This window comes from Oenanthe melanoleuca, chromosome 5 (genome assembly GCF_029582105.1).
Source record: "Oenanthe melanoleuca isolate GR-GAL-2019-014 chromosome 5, OMel1.0, whole genome shotgun sequence".
Taxonomy (NCBI): domain Eukaryota; kingdom Metazoa; phylum Chordata; class Aves; order Passeriformes; family Muscicapidae; genus Oenanthe; species Oenanthe melanoleuca.
Window position 1 is genome coordinate 13917363 of NC_079339.1, and position 21767 is coordinate 13939129.

At 39.1% G+C, this 21767-nt stretch overlaps 1 protein-coding gene across 3 annotated transcripts in view; it reads left to right on the forward strand.

Moving 5' to 3' along the window:
- Positions 1-21767, forward strand: part of KCNC1 (potassium voltage-gated channel subfamily C member 1) — a 121009-nt gene that overhangs the window by 1035 nt on the left and 98207 nt on the right. The window lies entirely within an intron of this gene.

The window sequence follows — 21767 nt, forward strand, 5'->3', positions numbered from 1 at the left end:
TAGAACAGCTTGGGGCAGGGTCCCAGTCATGGTGTCCATTACACCCGGTAATTTTTCTCTATACACAGATTTTTACAGTCAGACATCCCCCAGTAAAGACCTTGTCCAGCCCTCTTACCAGCCAGCTAATGGCTCTCTCCCCTTTATGAGATGGAGAAAGAATTATGGGAGCAGGCAGTCCCAACGGTACCAGGGGATTTGGAGAGTTTCAGCCTGGACTGGAAAGGGAGTCAGTGCCTTTCTCTTTTCTCTTACATACCAAGTTAAATATTTATGGACATGCTTCTCTGAAAATGGGTAATTCAGCTGCTCACTCTGTGTCTTTTTCCCTTGTGGGAAATGCAAAATATTAATCAGAGGAAAGGGTTTCATTCATGTAGAAGGGACATTGTGCTTGACAGGTTTCTTGCCTGCCACTGAAGGACAGCTCCTCCCCTCCTGGTGCCTGCAGTTGTTTTGGAAAAGGAATGCACTCTGGTGCAGTTCACAGCATAGGTGTGGATAAAAATGGTGTGTAACAGTCATCCGACTCCTTTAAGCAGGCACCTCCTCATGCTGTGAGGATAATTACATTAATTAGGGCCTGATTCTGCTCCTGAAATCAAAAGAACTGAAAACATTTGCTTCAGGAGCAGCAGCAGGATTAACTCCCAAGACAGTCAATTTGATAACTAGGGAAACAGATAGAGGATAGTGCCTTCATAAAGAAATTGGTTGGCATAGGTTTTACTCTTAAATGTACCTTTGTTACAGCTTAATTGCTGCCAGCCCTTGGTAGGGTTGAGTGGTGCTTTGTTGGGGGAGGGTGATCAGTGTTCCTGAGAAGGATCAAAGAAGTGAGATCAGATTAGGGAGAAAATTGGACGGATGGATGGAGGAGGAAAGAGCAGTGGAAATGCAAGGAGCAGGGAGAGAGGAGCTGGCCGTGTATGAATGGGTGGTGGAATAGCAGCTGCCGGAGGCTTGGTCTGAGCAGAGATCTCCAGCAGGGAGACACCAGGTCTGCAAACTGAATGAATGGGGAAAGCTGGAGCAGAGCCTGGAGTTATATCTTGCTGCATTTCTAAAGATTCTTGTTTGCATACCGTTTGGAGACTCCTTCTCTGAACAAAGGAGTTAATATTTAAAATTAATTCCTTTAAACAGCATGGAGGATAAAGGAATAATAGAATATTTACCACAAGATGGAAAGATGATGCTGTTGTATTGCAGCTTTCCAATCCCTGATTTCTGCCGAAGGAATGTGGAAAGGGGAAGGCAAGGCTGCAGGGTATCCTTCAAAATGCTTGGTTTCCATTAATCAGGCTCAGCGTTAGCAGGCGATCTGAATAGCAGATCTCTCTGGTACCCAGGAATCTGTTGGTAAAACACATTTCAAGTAAAAGTAATGTGCTTGTTCAAGATTTTGGGAAGTGGTTCGAAAGCCAAATGGATAATGTTGTCCCAATTAAAAGGAAACAGAGGTTAAAACACCCTTTTGCTTGGAGGCATTATGATATTTTAGGAGAAAGACAAAAATTTGTAACCAATATTAGGAGTCTCTGTGATGTGCAGGCTGGAATTCTAGCAGGATATAAAATCTCTAAGGGTATTTCCATTTAGCAATAGGTGTTTTTATAAAATGAGTTTGTTGGGGGGGAGTGTTTGAGTGGATGATGTACCATTTATTCACAATCACTTGTGCATACCTGTTAGAATTCAACTCCTGATTTACCTCTAACTTGTTCTTTCCTTAAAGAATTGTTAAAACTAGATAAATATGAGTACACTGAATATTTAGTGGGCTAAATATGATTCTTTTACTTGTATCTATGGAGACGTAGGCCACATGAATAATATTTTGCATGAAGGAAGATGGCTTTCCTCATCAACACATCCACACACTGTCCATTAAGAAGACATTATAAGACACTTAACATTTCCTAATAAAAGCCATACTTTATGGTTATGGATGTAAAAAAAGATGGGAGTTTGATTTATGCTCCTGTAACCTAACACAGACATGGCAAAAATACATGAAGCTCACAATAGCTAATTTATAGTAAAATAATTGATAACATCATTAACAAGTGAATGGTATATTAAGGTAATCATTGGTAGAGTCAGGCAACAAATCCACTGTTATCCTACTTCTAATTGAGTGCAATACTGTCGGTTACAAACTGCAATTCAGTTGTGCAAAAAATCTAAATTCATATTGCCATTTTGTCAAAAAAAAAAAAAAAAAAAAAATCACGAAATTTTCTCCTCCTAAATGGAACTGGGACCTGTGCTAAGGGTGGTTATTATACACCTTTGATGTTTACGTATGGCACCAAAATGCATGTCAAAATAACATCTCAATGTAAGGATCAGTTTACGTAACCATTATAGTATTACACTTGGGCAAGTAAAAGGAATACAGTCTCTGAATATTAAGATGAAATGAAAATCTGCATGTCTGTATAAAGCAAGATTCTCTGGACTGTGTCTGGTATGCTAGATCAGAGAATGTTTAAGAACTGTCTATGAAAAGCTCAGCATTTACTCAAATCCAGCCATTCTTGGAGGATTTTGATGGACACTGTTTGCAAAGTACATTAGACTGTTTTGCTTTACCTCCACCTGACTCATACTAAATTACTTCTGATCTCGTTGTAGACAGCCAGGGAAGACTGGAAGTGCATTTGTGTATGTCAGGCAAAATCAGCTAACTCTGCAAATTTTGTTTATTTCTTAACTTACTTGGATTAAGCAAAGCTCCTAGTCACTGATCATTTGCCTTTAGGTGCAACAGTCAACAGTTGCTTTTTAAAACAATAGTGCCTGATTTTAATTAATTTCAAGTTTTCTCCATGCTTATTTATTAATAATGTAGTTCTTTCTAAAAAGAAGAAAAACTTCAAAAACTGCATTATCTTCTATATCTGTAATAAGAAAAGATAGTTTGTTTAAAATGACAGACTGCCTTAGGCACGTATCTCAGTAAGATAAATGGGTATTACACTTCTCCCTTACCTAAAGAATCCACATTTGGATATCAGAGGCAAAGTCTGGTGCCTGAAGATCTGAACAGAGTAACAAAAGGTGATGGGAAAGATCCAGGGATCCAGAAGGACTGTCAAAAGCATCTGTCCAGACAGCTAAATATCACTGCACACGCAAACTGATGTTTCTTTGAAGCTCATTAGAACTGTCTTTTTTACATCATCAGAGAACTTGGTAAATTTATTTTTTCTAAGTAGGCACTAAGAGGGAAATAGTGTCAGACAGAAAGCTATGCTAAAGCAGCAGAGAGTTACATTGTACTAGAGTGCCTGCCCTCTGTACTTACTAGACTTCATAGGTCCCTCAGTACACAAACATGTGCAAAATATTTTCTTGGCATCCTCTCTCCAGACATATTTATGTCTGGTCATGCTGTTCTTCCACTAGTAAAGCTCCCACTGATTTCCTGGGGAGTTTGGCCTGCAGGTATCTAACATATTTATTGCCCTTTCTCCTCCTCCTTCACAGCAGGGTAAGGTTGTGTTTGTGTTAATTCCCATTCCTTGGGTTGCTCAGTGTTTGGGAACGAGGAGCTTTCAGCTGAGGGTGTGCTACTGCTCACACTCAGACTGGACAGTTAAGCTTTATTAATGAGCTCTCAGGAAAGCTTTTGTAGTCCTTCCAAATAAACATTTGTACTGTTTTTAAATAAAAGTTGGTTAGGGTCCTATGGAAAGTCCTCGACAGCTTGACTTGCAATCCTGGTAGATGCTGAACCGCTTTGATCTGCAAGGGGAAAAGCAAAACTCTCATTCACCCTTCCCTCATGTTTCCCCTTCACATCCTGCAGAAGAATCTGCTTTCCTCAGTGGGAGACTTTTGAAGGACAAGTTTCTGACACTGAGAAGGAGACAGGAAAAAGGACAGTTGTAAAGAGATGAGAAAAAGATATTCCCCGGGGATTTCTTCAATCTTTCTTTTGTATATTCAAGACCATTTCAATCTTGCTGTGTTCATTTAAACAGATTTTTCTCTATATAAAATACCACTCATAGGTATAAAAAGGCTTATGGGATCCTAGTTCCTGAATAACCACACTGCCTTGAGGATTACAGCTGGGGTGATTCTGCTCACTCCTTACCCCTGGCCAGCATGGCTTAGCTCAGGAGTTGAGGCAGAAATCAGGGAATGGGAACAGATACTCCTCATTCTTCACAAGGGGGGCTTATTTCAGAGATGTGTGATGGGAGACTTGCTTGGCACAGGAGAGCTCCACTGTGGTCTGGAGACTCCCACCGAGCACAGGGGATGAGAGCTGCCCCAGTCGCTTTCCCCTACCTTCCTCAGGGACAGCTTCACAGGGCCCTGTGCAGCTGCTCTCCCACTTTGAGCCTTTCTGGAAGGTGTCTCCTGCAGAGGCATATCTAATCCTGCAAAGCTGGCTGCAGGAATTCTCACCATCTACTTTGACAATTAACAAGACAGCCTAATTTTAACTGCACGCTGCATTACAGCTCTGGAAAAATGAGAATCCACATCAAATGAGGTTTCCCTTGCACTTGTAGTATAATGGAATTACAGACATCTATTAACTACCATTCTATCATTCATTATTAATACAGTTCCTAAAATTCCATTTTATTCCTATTTTCTCCCATCAAGGAACATGTTACTGCAAATCCTTATATAACCCACTAGTGAGCATGGTAGTCTTCTCTGCATCCTGACCAAAGAAACCTTTGCAATGCCAGTTAAAGTGTTCACTGCTCCAAGTCCCACATCCAGCCCCTGTCAAATTGGTCATGGTGGGAGCAGGTACACAAGTAACTCCTGGGAATTGTCCATCCGAATTCATAAGTAAAATGTTTTTAAACTACCAAACACATACACACAAAATTTAAAATATCAGAATAGCCATGCAGAATCATGACTTCACCAGTTTGAGCTGTGCAGAAACACACAGAAGATATGATGTCTGCCCAGAAAATCTTACAATCTCTTTGAAGTCACGATCTCACAGAGAGATGAGAGAGATGATGTTACCCACCTGACAATTCCATGGCTGCCTAGTACAGACTTAGCAGTTTGGATTCAAGGACATTTTTTCTAAAATCTATTTGCTTATTTCCAATTTTATTTATATTATTCTAAAACCTTAAAAAAGAACAGCATCTGTTGCCATTTTAATTTTTTTATGTCACTTAATTTTAATGTTTCTAGGTTACAAAATTTACTTCATTTAGCCAAGGCTGTGATTGTATGGATCATACCATCATATGCATACACATATATATGCCTTCCTATTGCTGCCACCTCCTACGATGCTGAGTGGGATTTCCATATGAGGAAGGACTTCAAAATTAAACCTCCCCAAAATATTTCTCAAAAGTAACCGTGGTGCCACTGAAACCAATGTGAATTTAGTGGCTGGGTTCAAAAAGATATTTGGTCCCTTCTCTCTTTAATTCATCCCTATGTACCTTCAGTTGTTTTCTTTGTCCTTCTCCTGACATTTGCTATTTTGGTTTTGGTTAGGGCAAAAAAGGCAACAAAACACTGGTAATTCTTTGTTGGTCTATCATGAGACAAAGGATAAAAAGATCAGTGGATCAATTATAATATTTCTATTTTAGAACTGCTTGCAGAAATGTGGTATATTAGACTATACCTAGGAAAACTATTTTGCCATCTTGTTCTTCTCTTCTGCTGTGCGACCTAGTGTTTAACAGTATTTTTCTTCCTTATTTGTAAAAATGTGTGTATATTTATGGTAGTGCTTTAGTAAAGTCTATACATACTGCCTTTCTCTTAACATAAGGAGAGATGTTAGCAAATCAGCAACAGAGGGCCCAGCCTTACTGTTATTGAAACTCAGCCAAAATTACCACCAACTTCAAGGATAGAAATGAATTTTCCTTCAGTATGGTTCAGGATAACAAATTAATTGCTGTGTACTGCTTTTTTTAATGGACACGGTGCATATTTCCATTCCAAAGCACTAAAGTGCAATATGTCTTAGCAATTTATTAGGAGCATACATATTCAAATACATGTTTTCATAATCTTTTAAAGACATGAGCATCTTTAGCACACTGCAGGAAAACACAGAGCTCTAATACTGACAATGCTTATCATGATCTTATTGGCATTTTTTACTGTGAAAGACTGTAGAATGCATCCCCTTTAACCACAGGACTTCAATTAATGTTCAACTAAATCATATCTAAGCGCTGTGTTTCGTAATAAAAGGGCAGGCAGGGGGATTCAGATTGAAAAATTGGGCCCTAATTGATAATCAAGTAATTCTTTCTCATGCAAATACATATGGCAAAACTGAGTTTCCATTTTGTATAAGCTTGCTCTTATGAAATTTCAGTGCATTCTTGGGGTATAAAACTGATAGAAAAGCCATTTTGAGATCTTTGCAATTGTCTTACAATTAGCTTCTCAGTTACTATATGCTGAATCTGATCTGAGGAAGGAACAGTTTAGAAGGCTGACTTGGCTTTCCCTGCTGAATATTGAATTACATAAATATGTGATTCACTCCAAATGGTACACAGAAGCAGTAGGATCGGATGAAATTACGGAAATCTATGAATCCATGGAGAACCACCTCCTCCCCCTGGAATATAAACCAAATGCTGTCATTTCTAGAATAATTTTTACATCTCTCTCCTGTGCTCACTAAGTAACCAGATTTTGCTATCTTCACTCCTACTCCTGTAGTGATAGCTTACTCCAGGAATATCCCCATTTCCGTCAGGCTCAGAACAAGGTACCCCCCAACATGAGTAAAGGTGAAAGGCCCCAATTGATTTTAATTTCTTTCTGATAAGCTTTATAAAATGTAACAGAGATGCTAATAAATCATGCAATAAAAATTATGAATAAATCGTGGGCCAAGGCTTTTTGCAGTGATTGCTTGTGATGTAAGACCCTTTAATGACAGTAAGTTAAAATTGCATTGTAATGGCCTTTTGTAAATGCAATAAATCTCAGGTTTCAGTGCACTGCAGACAGGCAGCAATGTGTGTGCTGCACATGAGCTACCAACACAGGCACACGCTTACATAATTATGTTGGTACTTCAGGAGCAGCAGTAAATCTCAGCACTGCTAGATTTACTTTGAAAAATCCTGGGTCAGGACCACTGAGGTGTTGTGACTACAAGAAACAGCTTAAAATATCATACTGGCTTTTTACTTGAAAGGCTGTGAGAGAATGTCCCTTTTAAGAAGCAATAAAATGGATTATTTGGCTTTAAATAGAAAAGACAAAGCCTGTTGCTACTGAGTCTTATGATTTTCAGAGGCAAATACAAGTTAAAACATGCATTTTCATCTGCACAACCAGACTGATCTTTTCTGAATTCACAAAAAAATTAAATTTATGCAGATACATCAACAGTTACTTAATAATTACTTGTTTCGACTGCCACAGAGTTTCTCTTGCTGTCCACCTTTGCCCTCAAAAAACGTATTCTTAAATACAGTAAGATCTGGTCAGCTTGGGTTGCTTATCATTTGACATGCCTAAGAAATTTAGCTGCAGATTTCCCTTGAAAATTCATTCCAATACCCCTGTTCTATTTTTCAGTTTGGACTTCTTGCAGTCTTCATTACACTGGATCAATTGACAGGTGTAGATGGTGGAGGCCAGTTCTGTGATTTATCCAGTTATTAATTAAATTAAAACCTTCAGCAAGAATGCTTCAGACTTGATAACAGACTTGAAAACAAAATGAATAGGAAAAAATCTCTAAAATGCTGAGCACCTACAACCTCCAGCAGAAGGGAGGTCATGTCCTAGAGCAGAAAAGGACACAGGCAAGAAGCAAACAGACCATCACTAAAATCCCACTCCACCTTGTAGGTCCATGGTCCCAACTACCACTGATTTTAGTGGGATCAAGCCAGAGATCCATGCTCACCTATTTCAGGTAAGATTTTTCAGGACAAGGACAATTGTGTAATTGCCACAACACGCAATGCTAAAGGGTTTGCCTTCACAGCAGCCTTTGATCTCTACTCTAAAAACACCACAACATGATCTCAGCCACACTGCGCTATTCCCGTTTCCCTTTTTAGCATGGATCTCCCCTTCGCTTCTAGCGTGGAGTTCTGCAAGGAATCTAGTGACAGTACGTCTTAGCACTTCTGGGGAATGTGTCCTGCATAATGCAGAACTGATTTGAACTCTGGGTTTTGCAGTGAAGCACTTGTAAGGACAAACCAAGAACAACCTGGCTGTGCTGTGATTGCTCAGCCAATACCCAGACTGAGGCTGTGGGGTGCTGTTGGATTTGCTGGTCTTGGGGCAATAGCAGATCAGCTTAGCTTGGAATGTTGCTTAAATGATATTGAAATTTAGTGTTCTGTTGTTTAGTGTTCAGTTCATAGGAGTTCACTGTCTATCCTACCAAGAAGTCCCTGAGGTGCTAGGGATTTTATTAAAAGACCTAATGTAAATTTCAAAACCGTATAGATTACTTAAAATGTTAGTTATGTCTAAGCAGCAGGAAATCAATAGTGCAAAAGTGCATTCACTGTTCTAAAGAAGGCATCTTTTGGGGAACCTGCTCTACTAAGCAAAGAAGCTCAGTTCTCACTGTATCAGTGGCGTGGATACAGGCAAATAAAAAGTTTGAAATTCAGTAAAAATTCTACGGCGTCTTCAACTCCAAACCAAAAATTTATCTTCATGTCCATATTACCATCGGCTATAGGAATGCCTAAAATTGTGCATTTACTGTTCTCAAAGGATATCCTGGATGGGACAGGAGGGCAAGCCTTTGTTCTTACTAGGTGATTTTTAACATTCATTCAGAACATTCTCACATGTCCTCAGACAAGTACACAGACCTACACAGTGGAAATTTACTAGAAAGTAAAAAAGAAAACCCTAAAAAAGCCCCCAGACTTGAGATTTGGACAAATGATTACAAGCAACTGAATTAATGTTGTTTATGGAGTGAACATTTGTTAGAAGATCTGACCAAAGCCCTGCTAGCTTGCCTATGTTAGCTCTGAAGGATTCTCTCAGGAGGAGCATCTGCAGTGTGCCAATAGTGCAAAGGCAGGTCACCCACATTTAGCTCAGCAAATGAACATTTGCAATGGGCTCAAGCACACAAACACCACATTTTATTAGCTCAGTATGGCACATCATTTGGGTATGCTCCAGACCCTCTCCTTTTCTATGAATTTTACTGTGTGTGAAATCATACAAGATGTTCAATCTTAGCATGTCATTTTCAAAATAGAAAACTAAAATTTCTCGGGTTACTTGCTTTGCACTTTTTCCTCTCTCCCTTACTATATGTTTATTTCAGTAGCTAGCACAATAGAGTTATAATTTCTGTGACACCTCTAAATGCCTGTACTATAAAAACAGCAAGTTGACAGCATCTAAGGGAAGGCTTTACACTATACTCAGCTATAGTGTTTTCCAAACCAACCTGGACTGCAGCAGCAAATCACCCAAGGCTGTGATCCTTCCAAAGGTGCAGGATGTGCCTGAGCTGTGGTGGCCAGTGCACAGACAGCAGGGCTTCTCCATCACCACCTTCTCCATCACTCCTGCACCCAGGAAATCTACCAGGCACTTCCTACATCTTCACTTCTGAGGGCAGGCTCATGAAGGGGTGTCACCATGTGAGCTCAAACTTAGAATTCCCAAAACACTAACCCTGCATTTGTAATTTTTTTAAATGCTTATTAAAATCTCTCAGTGCCTACAGTATTGTTTCTGCACGTGCCCAAAACTGCCTTAGTACTGTTGGCAGCTACCTTCTATCCAAGCCTTGATGCCCATCATTTTCCTTCACTAATAGGAAAAGTCCTTTAAGTGTTCTTGTCAAATACATACTGAATATAAGCTGTTTTAAAAACATATTCAAATAAAAACATGAGATACTTGTAGTATGAAAAAGTTCCCAGGATGCAGTAATCTAGTGGCTACTGTTTTTTGCTTAGAATGTGAAATTTCAAATTTAGTATTTTCCCCCAAGTGCGTGATTTCAAATTTTCATCTGTCTCTGCTTGGAAGCCCTCCCCACTTCCCAAAGGTGCATAATCCAGGCAGTTAGTGAAGTTAATCCAATTTGCACAGCATGAGGATCACAAACCATTATACTGGGAAGATGGCAAAGCAGCATTTCCCAATAATGTGGAAGAGGCTGTTCCTCTGTGGTAGTTCTGGGCTACTGAATTTAGCAAGATCAATAGCAGATATACATAGTGGCATTATCAGAGACAGTCAAATGCTGGCATATGACAAGACTGGCTTTTTTATTTCTACTCACTTGTTGGAAGCCAGTTCCTGGTAGGAAATAACCATATGTTATCCTCATGCCTTGAAGTTCAGAGTGAGCCGTGCTCCATGATTTAGGGATCTCTGTGCAGCCCCTATGGAGAAGAAATGTGCAAAATGCACAGAAAAGTAGGAGACGATATGCAGACTAGATGATATGCAGTATTATAGAGGACTTTTTCACCCCAGAGCCTGAGCAGTTCTGCCATGCTGCAAAGCGAGCTCCAAAGTCAGTGTGAGAACACATCACATAATTTGTTTTGAAAAGACCTACGTTTCCCAGGGCTATCAATCTGTCACCTTTCAGTCGTGCCATGGAAACACAAGCATTCTTAAAATCTCTGAAGACTGCCTTTTCATCAATATTTTAACATAAATATTCTTTTAATTTAAATGGAGATTGATCACTTACATTTTATTACTTTTTAATAAAAACCCATGATCACCATTAAAGGCAAGTGATGTCAATGAAACTATTGCCAGGATAAATTTAACTTGGAAAAGCACTAGAACAAGTCTTTGCTAGATCAGAGCCTTTTACAGCACGTATGCTTAGTTCTGGTTTTAACAACCAACACAGAAGTGATCAATGGGCATTCTAACTATTACATTCACTGCTTTCACAATATACTTAAAACTAGTCCAGAATCTTACTGGAAACTGTGAAGGGTATATTGTTAAATATCCCTCTCTGCTGTAACTTACCTTATATAGGAATACTTGCCAGGGGCGCTAATGAAGCAGAGACAGTTTTGCAGTATTACCATCTGTTATCAAATATACTCCTGCTATAACAGAAACACAATTATATTAGAATTCAGAAGTGACAAACATTGAAAAAAAATATTTTCTTTCATTGTATAAATGGCTTTGCTGCATAGTCCAAAGAATAAAATATTTGGACAATTAATAAAACATTTCAGGACTGCTTTATTTAAAGAACAAGATACAGCAAAAGAATAATGATAGAGTAGAACATAATCACAACACAATAGAGAGGTATAAATAAAAAACCACATTATTCCACAGCCTTCAGGTTTAGATTTTAATTCAGGATAACACACCCTATTTTTATATCTTACAGAAAAAAAAAAGTCAACAAAACAACCCATTTGAAATGTGAATGTCATTGAAAAATTTTAAAATGCTCCATCTACACTAGCTAATATTTGATGATTGTAGAGTGCTGAAGAATTGCATCCTCATAACCCTCTTTCCATCCTAAGTAAAGACCTTCAGGGTAAAACTCCAAAGAACTCTACAGTTTAGCTTCACTTATGTGCACTGGACTAAAAATGAGCACTTAATATTTATGTGAATCATTGTCAGTGTCAAGTGAGATGAAGCTTATAAAAATAGATCCAAATCAGGCAATGAGTTTTAAGACTCAGTGGGTAAATGCCTCTTTATGTACGGTATTATTTATAGATATTTTTTAATCTGTTCTGTCACCTTGTCTATTACATTATTAGAAAGTAAGAAAGAAGGAACTACGGCAAATGTAGATGAAAGAGAAATGTTACTGGGAACTGTGGCAGGAATATGAGCAAAATCCAGGAAGTTTAAAGCTGTGCTTCTAAGCTGCTTTCTTTCTGTATGTTCTGTATGAAAATAATTCCAGCCTATTTTGCAATTAAATATGCACTTTTTAAAACTAACTACATGTTGAAATAGGAAAAGTGGTATTTTCAAGACTCTCTGGCATCCAAAAGACTTGCTACCACATCTGAAAACAAGCTAATCACAGGCTGGTTTCAGGAATTGGGCTGAGTCTTTTCTCCATGGTCCTGTGAAGATGTTGACATCCTACATTAATCAAAGTCCCCTCTAGACATAAATGTTGAGCTCACCACAGCCACAACAGAAATTTCAGCATTGGATCCCAATTTGTATAGCTCTCTTAGAAGTCAGTGACAACTGCAGGCAGTCCCTAAGTTGATCTCCAAAGGTTTGAAGCATTAAAAATTTAAAATGTCGTCGTGGTAGCTTTGTACATCTATTTATCATCATCTGACAAGGAGACTGCTGGTACTAATATTGCCCTGCATCAACAAGGTTCTGTGAGTCTCAACCATTTATGAAAATATTTTTAAAAGCTGCTACAATAAGGCCAACAATAACAAAAATATGATTAGAATTTGAAGCAAGTATTCAATATTGAAGGGCAAAATACTAGGGACAATGGATGCAGGTCACCTTGTAAGAAAATTCAAAGGAGCAGGGCACATCCACAAGGCTTCTGCTGGGTTCTTGCAGGCAGAGGAATGTTATGTATTACAGGTAGGAATCTGGGGAGGTCATAGTTTCCTTTTGCTAGCAGGTGGAGAACTCTTCTTTGAAGCAATTGGAGCCATTTCGTCCTTTATACAGACACATTACACAACCTCTATCCAACAGGAAATAAAACTGGGTAAAGCAGGCAGCTGCTCTCTTCCCTGGGTCTATGTGGTTATGGAATACTGCACAGGGTGACTATGTATCCATAGGATTTTGCTTTGACCATTCAGGTATCATTTTCATAAGTACCAGGGTGAAGTGGTTTTTTTGTACTCTCTTCATCCAGGTAGGATTTCAATGTAGCTGTATGTCTGCTGAGAACAACACACAGAGCTGCTCTTTGATTTGAAGGCATTTCTTGCAAATATAAGCTTTTCCTGCTCTTGACTTCAATAGCAAGATCTAATATAGACTAGTGAGAAATTGCATCTAATATTTTCATTCTAATTGTCCTAAATCTATTTTAGGAGTGAGATGTATGTGTTTACAGGCACAAGAATTGCTGCAGAGGTCATAGATGTGAATGTTAGGAATAATTGCTATTTTTTTATTGCCACAAGGATATCTGAGGATATTGTTCATCCCAGTAGTCAAACAGATTTTATTTAGCAATATCAGTCTAACAGATGCAATTTCCACTTACTGTAGGCACATCATTAATTTTAGCAACTGCAAAACTTCTAGTAGAAATACTCTTCTGTGACACCTCTTGCTCCTCACTTTGACAACTGCAGAAAATAAAAAATAAAAAGAAAAGAGAGATTCCTGCTATGAGCTTCTACAACTGTCCAACTGCTTGTACAACTTGCACAGTAGTTTATTCTAAAGATCTGTAGTCTACACAGATGGCAAAAGGCTCACAAATACATCCAGAAATTATGTGTGAAAACTACATTCACAAGTCTTGCTCTGTGTTTATTGAGAGACCAGAAACTGTATTTTGACAGGAATATCAATAAGGACTTGGATTCAAATGAAAAAAAATGTTTTCCATTTACTACCTACACTGCATAGCATACCAGCTGTAATCAAGAAAAATTTCAGGATGGCATGAGGCTCTCAAGCTGCATAATTCTCAATAACACTCAGTGGAGTCCTGCTATTAAAATGCCCACAGGCCACAAAAATGCTTTTAAGCCAACTCAGTAGCCCAAATTACAAATTCTAGTTAACAAAATTCACCACAGGGTCACAGCTTAGGGTAGAATATATTCTTTTTCTTAAATACATCTGCCTTCATCAAAATGCTTAGTGGTCACTCATGGTTTTCAATTCCTATTATGCTGAAGCAATGACTTTTTTTTTTCTTAAAACACACAGAAAAATATGAGGCTTAAGTAAAGTCACCATGCTTGTCACCAGCCCCTCTAACATTTATTGCACAAGATTGTCTTTCCAATTCAGCTACACGTGAGAGTTGCAGGGAAGGGAAACCATCCATTACTTGATCTTTTTGGAGGTTTACATTTTTGGAAGTTTTGCAGATAATGTTTAAGAAACCTTCTCACAATACACAGACATTTTGGCTAAGAATATTGTATGTACTTCAGTTTCAGATCTAGGGCTGGACAAAGAAATGTAGATACATTTTGGCAACAAAATATTTTTTCCTCCAATTTCTTTCCCTCCTCTCAAATAGCATTTATTCAAAACTTTATCCTTTTCTCCGTAAGAAAAAATCTCAAAGTTTCTCTTCTCTCTCCAGTATTAATTTATTTATCTCCTCTCACACTGACTTAATAGAAAAGTGAAAATGGTAGTCAGAAAAAAAGAACAAAGCAGCAAAATTTAAGAAGGAATACCAGGAGATAAAAAGGAAATAAGTTTCTGCACAATATTTTGCTAAAAACTTATTATAGACCCTTGCTTGTTTGAAGTCTGAAGGATAAATATGACAAACCTTGTTGAATGTTTTAATGGAAAAAGGATCTCCTTTTTTTTCCAAATTGCTTTTGTAGTTTCCATTGAGTTACATACAAATACACGTGCATCTTCTTGCAGTCCTTTATCCTGATTGAGGTGAGGGATTTTTGTTTGCTTAGTTTTAAATTAGTTGGAAATATAAACAGCTTTCCATGTAGGTCAGAAAAAAAATACCTTCAAATGATTCTCTACCTGGCACTCTGCTTTTTTAGCCTTTTCTGGACACGAAAATACTCTCCCTTTTAGAAGCATCAACATGTTCTTGTCCTTCTGATATGTGGCACCAATTCTGGGTTTTAAGCAGCATTTTAATCACTGCTGAATAGCTGCTCTCCTGCTTATAGAGCATGGGGTGCTATGCAGTGGAGGAACTGCAGTCACCATCAGATGTGAGAAGGACACTCCTGAAGTGGAACTGCAGAAAATAGTGGGTGCAATGTAAGCAGTGAGAAGGAAAATGCCTGCAGGAGGATATATCTCCTAGAAATAGGAGATGGAAGGAGTCTTCAGAGCTAGAAAAACAAATCCCTGTAGGGAGAGGGAAGTCTCACCCCTCAATATTCACTGGACATTGAGGGACAAATAGAGTGAGGAGCCTGGAAAGGGAACACAAGATGACAAATGAGCAGCTTGCTAGGAGAGAAAGACAGTCAAGGGTTTGAAATCTCAGGCTGTGGCCACTTGCAGCAATTCCTTTTTCAGCAAGGTGAGGACAACCTAGTCAGAATAATTCAAGTGAGTTAGCAATACGCTGCAAGAAAGAAAACAGCCCTCACAAGAGCCCAGGAGGAAGGGGGTTTGTAGGAAGAGATTTTGTGTCAAAAGAGCAGATTTTGCTGTTGCAAGTTTGCCAAATAATAAAAAAAGAATTAGGCTCCACGTGAAAAATTTAATGTATTGTGACCAGTGCTAATTCTGGAGAAGCTTTGCTGTAAGGACACGTGAGGATTTTGGACAGCGTGTTCTGATGCACTCATTTTCTTCTGTGAAGGTCGGACACCTTGATGGCTGGCACAAGAGCTGGGCAGGACAAAAAAAGAGAGAGAAAGAGGCCAACTTCATTTCCTTAAGAGCCCTAGAGTGGGTATTTCAGCATTCCAGCCTAGCCAGACTATCTTCTCCACTCAGGAGTCCTGCACATCAATTATGTCCTTCAGCACACACACAGACTCTTTTCAGCTGGGATCCAAGACAAAATGGGATTTCAGGAGAAAACAACTGGCTTAAATATATAAGGTGCTTGTGGAAGTGAGAGAACACCACAGGCACTTGTTCTGTCAGGCTAAAAGATGCTGTGATGGTTCCAGCAGTGATCCTCTTACAGGAATTATTCTGGGTGTGATTCTCATGTACCCCTTTGCCCTTGTTTGATCACATTAATTAAAAAAAGGTCTAGATGAGCGATCTTTAATTGAGAATATTTGCTGTCTAAATGAAAAGCTGTGGCTTCTTAATGTGTTCTCTTCACTGAGGACTCCAATACGAAAACATGTGTAAGATTCAGTGGCAGATACAGTGATGGAGCTGAAGCAACAACCAGATAAGGCAGCAAACAAAAGTGTTATAATCTTATTTGGGAAGCCCAGAAATGCACCAGCTCTTGATATGACTTCAAATGAGAATTCTGGCATGCCACAAATTCTTGGTAATGATTTACATCTATAATCAGGATAATAGAACATTATTTATCTACCTCTTCTGGGTATTGTGGAGTCTAACAGTTGCACAGCAATTTGAAGATAAATTGGAGACACTAGATGAATTTTCACTATCATGTTTTCTCTGAGCGGGTGAAGTGAGGACACCTTGACGCAGAAGGAACCAAAGTTTTCTCAAAATAAATCAGAGAGATCAGAAGGCAATTTTATCTTTGCTTCATTCTGATTATTCAGCATTCCTCAGCAAGATTGACAGGAAATGAGAAAACAAAGCTTTTGTGGATGGGGGAGGTAAAATCTAGTAACATTTAACACTGCATCTGCAAAACAACAGTTTAAAATCCACAAAATTATTTCTGCTGTTTCAGATGAAAAATAAATGCAAGATGTACCCAGCAGATTGTGCATAACAAATTATCAGCAGCTCTAATAAATAACTTTAATTACATGACAAAATTTAAACGTATATCTCCTCATATAGGCATTTTAAAACAAAAACATATAAAGTTAAACCCTAACACGCTTTACCAGACCCCACATTTTGGTTTGTGGCAATCCCATAAAGTCAGAAAACAGTTTAAGTGAATTAACCCCTTGTCTCCATAATCCGTGTATTCTGACCAGAGGTTCTGAATGGAAGTTATACATCAGCCCTGAAGTGCAAAAGAATGAGCCTTTGATTTTATCTTGGCTGTTGTCAGAAAGCACAGTCAGCAGGCAGACTGAGAATGAGCTGAGTCTAGCAAAGTGGGTCGGTTCCAAGAGACCAGCACCCTGTGGAATAAGATGCCAGAGCAGATGCTGGATGTGCTGGAGGTGACATACACTGGGGCACCCTGAACAATCCCAGGGAAGCACAAAGCAGAGTGGGAGCATTCACCTTTTTCTCAGCTGGGCTGGCTCTGACTCCAGGATCATCCTTACATTACAAGACCTCTGACACAAAGGCATCAGGCAGATATTGAAGATGAGCTAATCACTTCCAGGGAAACATTCAGCCAGAAGTGACAGAGGTACTGTTACAAATCAGGGGAGAGGCAGAGAAGTCAGGAGAGACATGGCAGAATGACACTGGGACCTCTTCTGGCAATGTGTTGGGACAAAAAGTAGCCCAGTTATTGCCCTGGAGACTCAGGGAGTGAGGCAGATGATAAAACACTTGCCCATCTGTGTTGCAGATGCCAATGTCTCTGAAAATGCCCTCTGATTGGAATGCAGACCAGAGGGCATATTGCAGATATGTGAGCAGCACAAGACACTCCACTGTAATAATCTGGTAATTCTTGCTAGAGGTGAGCAGAAAATGGCTGGATGCCTTGGGCATTGCTCAGGGGCCATTGTGTTCCTCAAAAATACATATGTTGCTTTTGAAGGATAAATTCTAACTCATATTTACCATGGATTTATTCCTTATAGCACACAGGGATAGCCTGAAATTGCTTATATCATTACCTAATTCAAGGAATCAAAAGTGTCAAATTTGACTTCTCTGTTAATTTCTTTTTTCTTTTTTTCTGAAAGGAGCAGGAATTAATCCGTTTCCAAACAGAATAACAGCAGAAAGCTGCTGGAATTTCAACCAAAAAACCAACCAAAACGAAAATCCCAAATGAACAAAACCATCCCTTTCTTCCTCAGTGTTCACTGATTATAATTAACGTGAAGTTAATCAAAACTCAAAGCAAGACCAACAAAAAAAGGTCAAAATGCAATTACATTAGAAATATGTTCCCCAGTCAATTGCTCACTTTTCAGGCTATAGCTGTGTGGCAATTTCAGCACTTATGCAACCACCATAGAATTTTCTAGGTCTGACTTTTACTTGAGAAGCAGAAACTTCTCACCAACCAACCCCTTCAGGCCCAAGTCCAGGAACTTTTTTGTCATGGGGGTGGGGCTGGGGAAGGAATGAGCTTCCTTCACACCGTCAGCCCCCTCAGATGCCACCACTGCATCACAGAAGAAACCACCATGCACCTTCCTGCTACTGCAGATCCAGTCAAAGACACTTGGAATCATCCAGCAGACGCTGCCTCGTAGCACACAGCCCTTGCAGGGAGAAATCCTCTGGGGAAATCAGTTTATGGCAGATTTCACACCGTGCCAGGTTAACAGCATGTGTATCCCTGTCCTTTTAGCACAGGTTGGAAGGAACAGTATTTGCTAAGGCTACACAGCCAAAAAGCACACTTTAAAAATACACGCTGTAGTCAGATGTCTGCTTGTAACATTTATGACTTGGCAGATTGACTCGCACATCAGGCACACATTTGATGGTTAATTCTGAGCCCTAATGCAGCAGAGCAGTCTTCTACCTGGCTGGTGTCTATCCTTTTCAAAAGGCAAAGGAGTGCATAAATTATGTTTAAAAAGAGGTAGGCATTTTCTACCCACAGAGTGGAGTCACTGTAGGTGGATTATTATCCAGGAATACCGAAGAGGCAAGAAGTCTGTGATTTAACCCATTCTTTGTAGTCTCCTTGCCTGCTACTGTTGGTACTGCTGATAGTCTGAAATTATCCATATGATACGATTTTTAAGGACATTCTTCAGCACAGCAGCTGCATTTCAGACAGTCAGCAGGAGTCAAAGCCCTAAAGAAAGGAATTTATTCTGAAACAATACCAGCTAAACCCTGCAGCAGCATCCAGTTGTCTCTGCTGATGTTGGCAACTATGAGGTTGTTCCAGTTTACTCCCTCACCAGGCCTGCACTACAAATGTAATGTCTTAACAGAACAGGATGAACTCTAAACCACAGATGACCAGCAGGATTTTGAAACCTATTTCTTCTGCAGTATGTTTACTACCGGGAAAACAAAAAACAATAGTTTTCACAGTGCAAACTGAGACATTTGTACATCAGGATACAGGCATGACCTTTATCTAGAACAAATAAGGCATAGAGATGTTCAGCTGAACACAGTCACCTGCATTTACTCCAGCTGAGAACCTGGTCTTCAACATGAACTTAAAGAAAGCATTGTAAATTGTGATGAAGAAAAATAATCAGCATTGGTGCTGAGCATGCCTAAATTTCAGTGATTTGTCTCCAAACTGCTGACAGTGAGCATCTTCAGAAATAGGAACTATAAGAATAGCCAAAAAAGAGGAGGATTTATAAATGTATGAGATGAGTTTTAGATTATCATAGGTACTCCTGCTCTACTTCAACATTTCATACTTATGCAAATAGAATAATATTGTCCTTGTCCATAACAATTTTCAGAAATTCAAAATACTTTACAAAAATTGCTTAATCCTTTTAGTATCCTTAGTGAGATATGCAAGTATTCTTTCAATTTTCTCACAAGATGTGTGATCTGTGGCACAACTTATTTCTTAAATTAATCCAAAAAATTATTAACAAAAATGAGAAAGAAGTCCTGGCTCCCCTTTCTTAAAAAAATTTTTCACCAGACTCACCACTGTCAGTAGATCCAAACAGGTCAAAAGCAATAACACTAAAGCCAGGAGTATCTCTGCTGCATCCAACGGATGCTGCTGTAAAATCTGGGATTCTTCCTGAGAAGGGTAGCAAAGGCTTAGTATTTTCTGGGCAGATGGGCATCTGTTACATCATCTTGGTCTTTTTCTATGCATGCCCATCTTTGTTCTCTAGCAAATGTGCAAATCTTAGACTCACCAAGTGCCACTGAGGTGCAGGCAGGGGCATGGACTTGTCTCTGTCCCCTCCTGACCAGACACAGGGAGAAGGCCAAGAGCTTCTGGCCAGTACATCCTCCAAGAGAAAGAAACCAGGCAAGGTGAGCCAGAGCCACCTCTTGAGAGGAGATAGGAGAGATTTGCAATGAAAAGAAATGCTGTGCCATGTCAGCAGAGCTGTTCATGCCTGAGGGCACAAATAAGAGAGGAATCCCACAAGAGGGAAGGGGAGTGTACAAACACTTCTTTCCTCAACATCAACCTAGCAACCTGCCCTTCCCACCTTCCTCCTCACCATTCCCTGCAGATGCTCCCCTTAGTGGCTTGAACATAATGGCTTGCAAGGTGCTCAGTCTAAAATTGTTGCCAGTAGACTGAAATCCTTTTTTCTGTCCTGCACCACAGAGACACTGGGCAAAACTTGCGTCATAGTCAGACATCTCATACCCCTTAACAAAGAATACTAAAACTTTCCACAACTCCTTCACCTTCCTTCAGCAGCCTCTACATGGGATTGCCCAATGGTCAAATTTTATATCCCAAACATGCAGGATTCTCTTCAACTTTCTTATAGCAATACTTCAGTTATTTAGTTGATCTCAGTCATCATACTGAGAGCATTGAAGTTCAGGCTCCTTGCTAAACAGAAATCTGGGCAAGGAGCCTGAACTTTCTGACTACCTGAAGTAACCTCCTGAAGCAGCTCACTTAAATAAAGCAGTGCTTAGCTCTTCTCTTGGAATTCCTGAGTAGTTTTGTATTTTGTTTGATAGTTGACCCTAGTACTTCCTGGTACAGCTGAGCTGGAATTCTTATCTGTGATCTTGTCAGGGTTGAAATTTTTAATTTGCAACTATGTTAACTTTTTACAAAAAAAAAAAAAAAGTTAATATAAAGAAAAAAGAATCCTGTTTTCATAATCTTTTGTAATACAAATTGCAGGGAATGATTTTAAGATAGCACATGAATTAAGGGCACCATTGGCATAAAACTGAATTCTGTTTCAAGACTGCCAAATGGTGCAGCTCGGGAATAGATATAGAGATTTCCAAAAATAACATTTCTACCATGAAAAACTCCCACAAAATTCCCCACAAAAATCCCAAAAATTATTTTGAACTCATACTACTGCCTTTATTACTTTATTGTCCTGAATGTCATTTTTTATTTTCTTGGAGGAAACTCAGATAACCCCATTACAGAACAAGCCATGCTATGATGTCTCACTTAAGCAGGGAGACTGAGATAGTTTTCAGTGATAATCAGTACAAGCAAAATAACCTAAATGTATATAGGTACATACATCCATATACATATTTAAATTCTGAGAACTATTTCTTTATTTCCTACAAATGTGGAGTCTAGTTGGAGAATAAGGAAAAAAATCTTTCTACAGAAAATAGAGGAGATCCTCTCCCAGTATTAATCCCTGGGACCCTAAGTCATTATGTTTTTTAATTGTGATTGTTAATGAGTTCTTGTACTCTTCTTGATCTCTCAAAATATGAACTGAAGGCAGTTCACTTGTTTCTACAGGTGTGACCTATGAATAATTAAATAATCCCTACACATTTGTGAATATTTCCAAAGCATTCATAAAACAGTTTCTAACATAACCCAGAGACATCTTTGACCAACCCAGTTGTCCCTTTGCATATTCCCAAGGTTGTGCCCCTCCATGAGGAAAGGATAACATCAGCAGAAACAGGAACCTAAATGCTGTTTCTCAATATCTTTAGCTTTTTCTTAGCAGAATATTTTCCTATCATAAAAAGACAGAAACTGAGGCATTATGTTAACACCTATGCATCCAATTTTAAATCCCATGCTATCTGGCACATTAAAATCAGTTTACCCAGGGAGAAGGATCGTTTCCCCAAGGATGGCTGTCATCTTGGGCCTTACCAATTTTCAGATCTCTTAGCTGACCTTTTTTTTTAACAGTAATGTAATTAGTACTTTT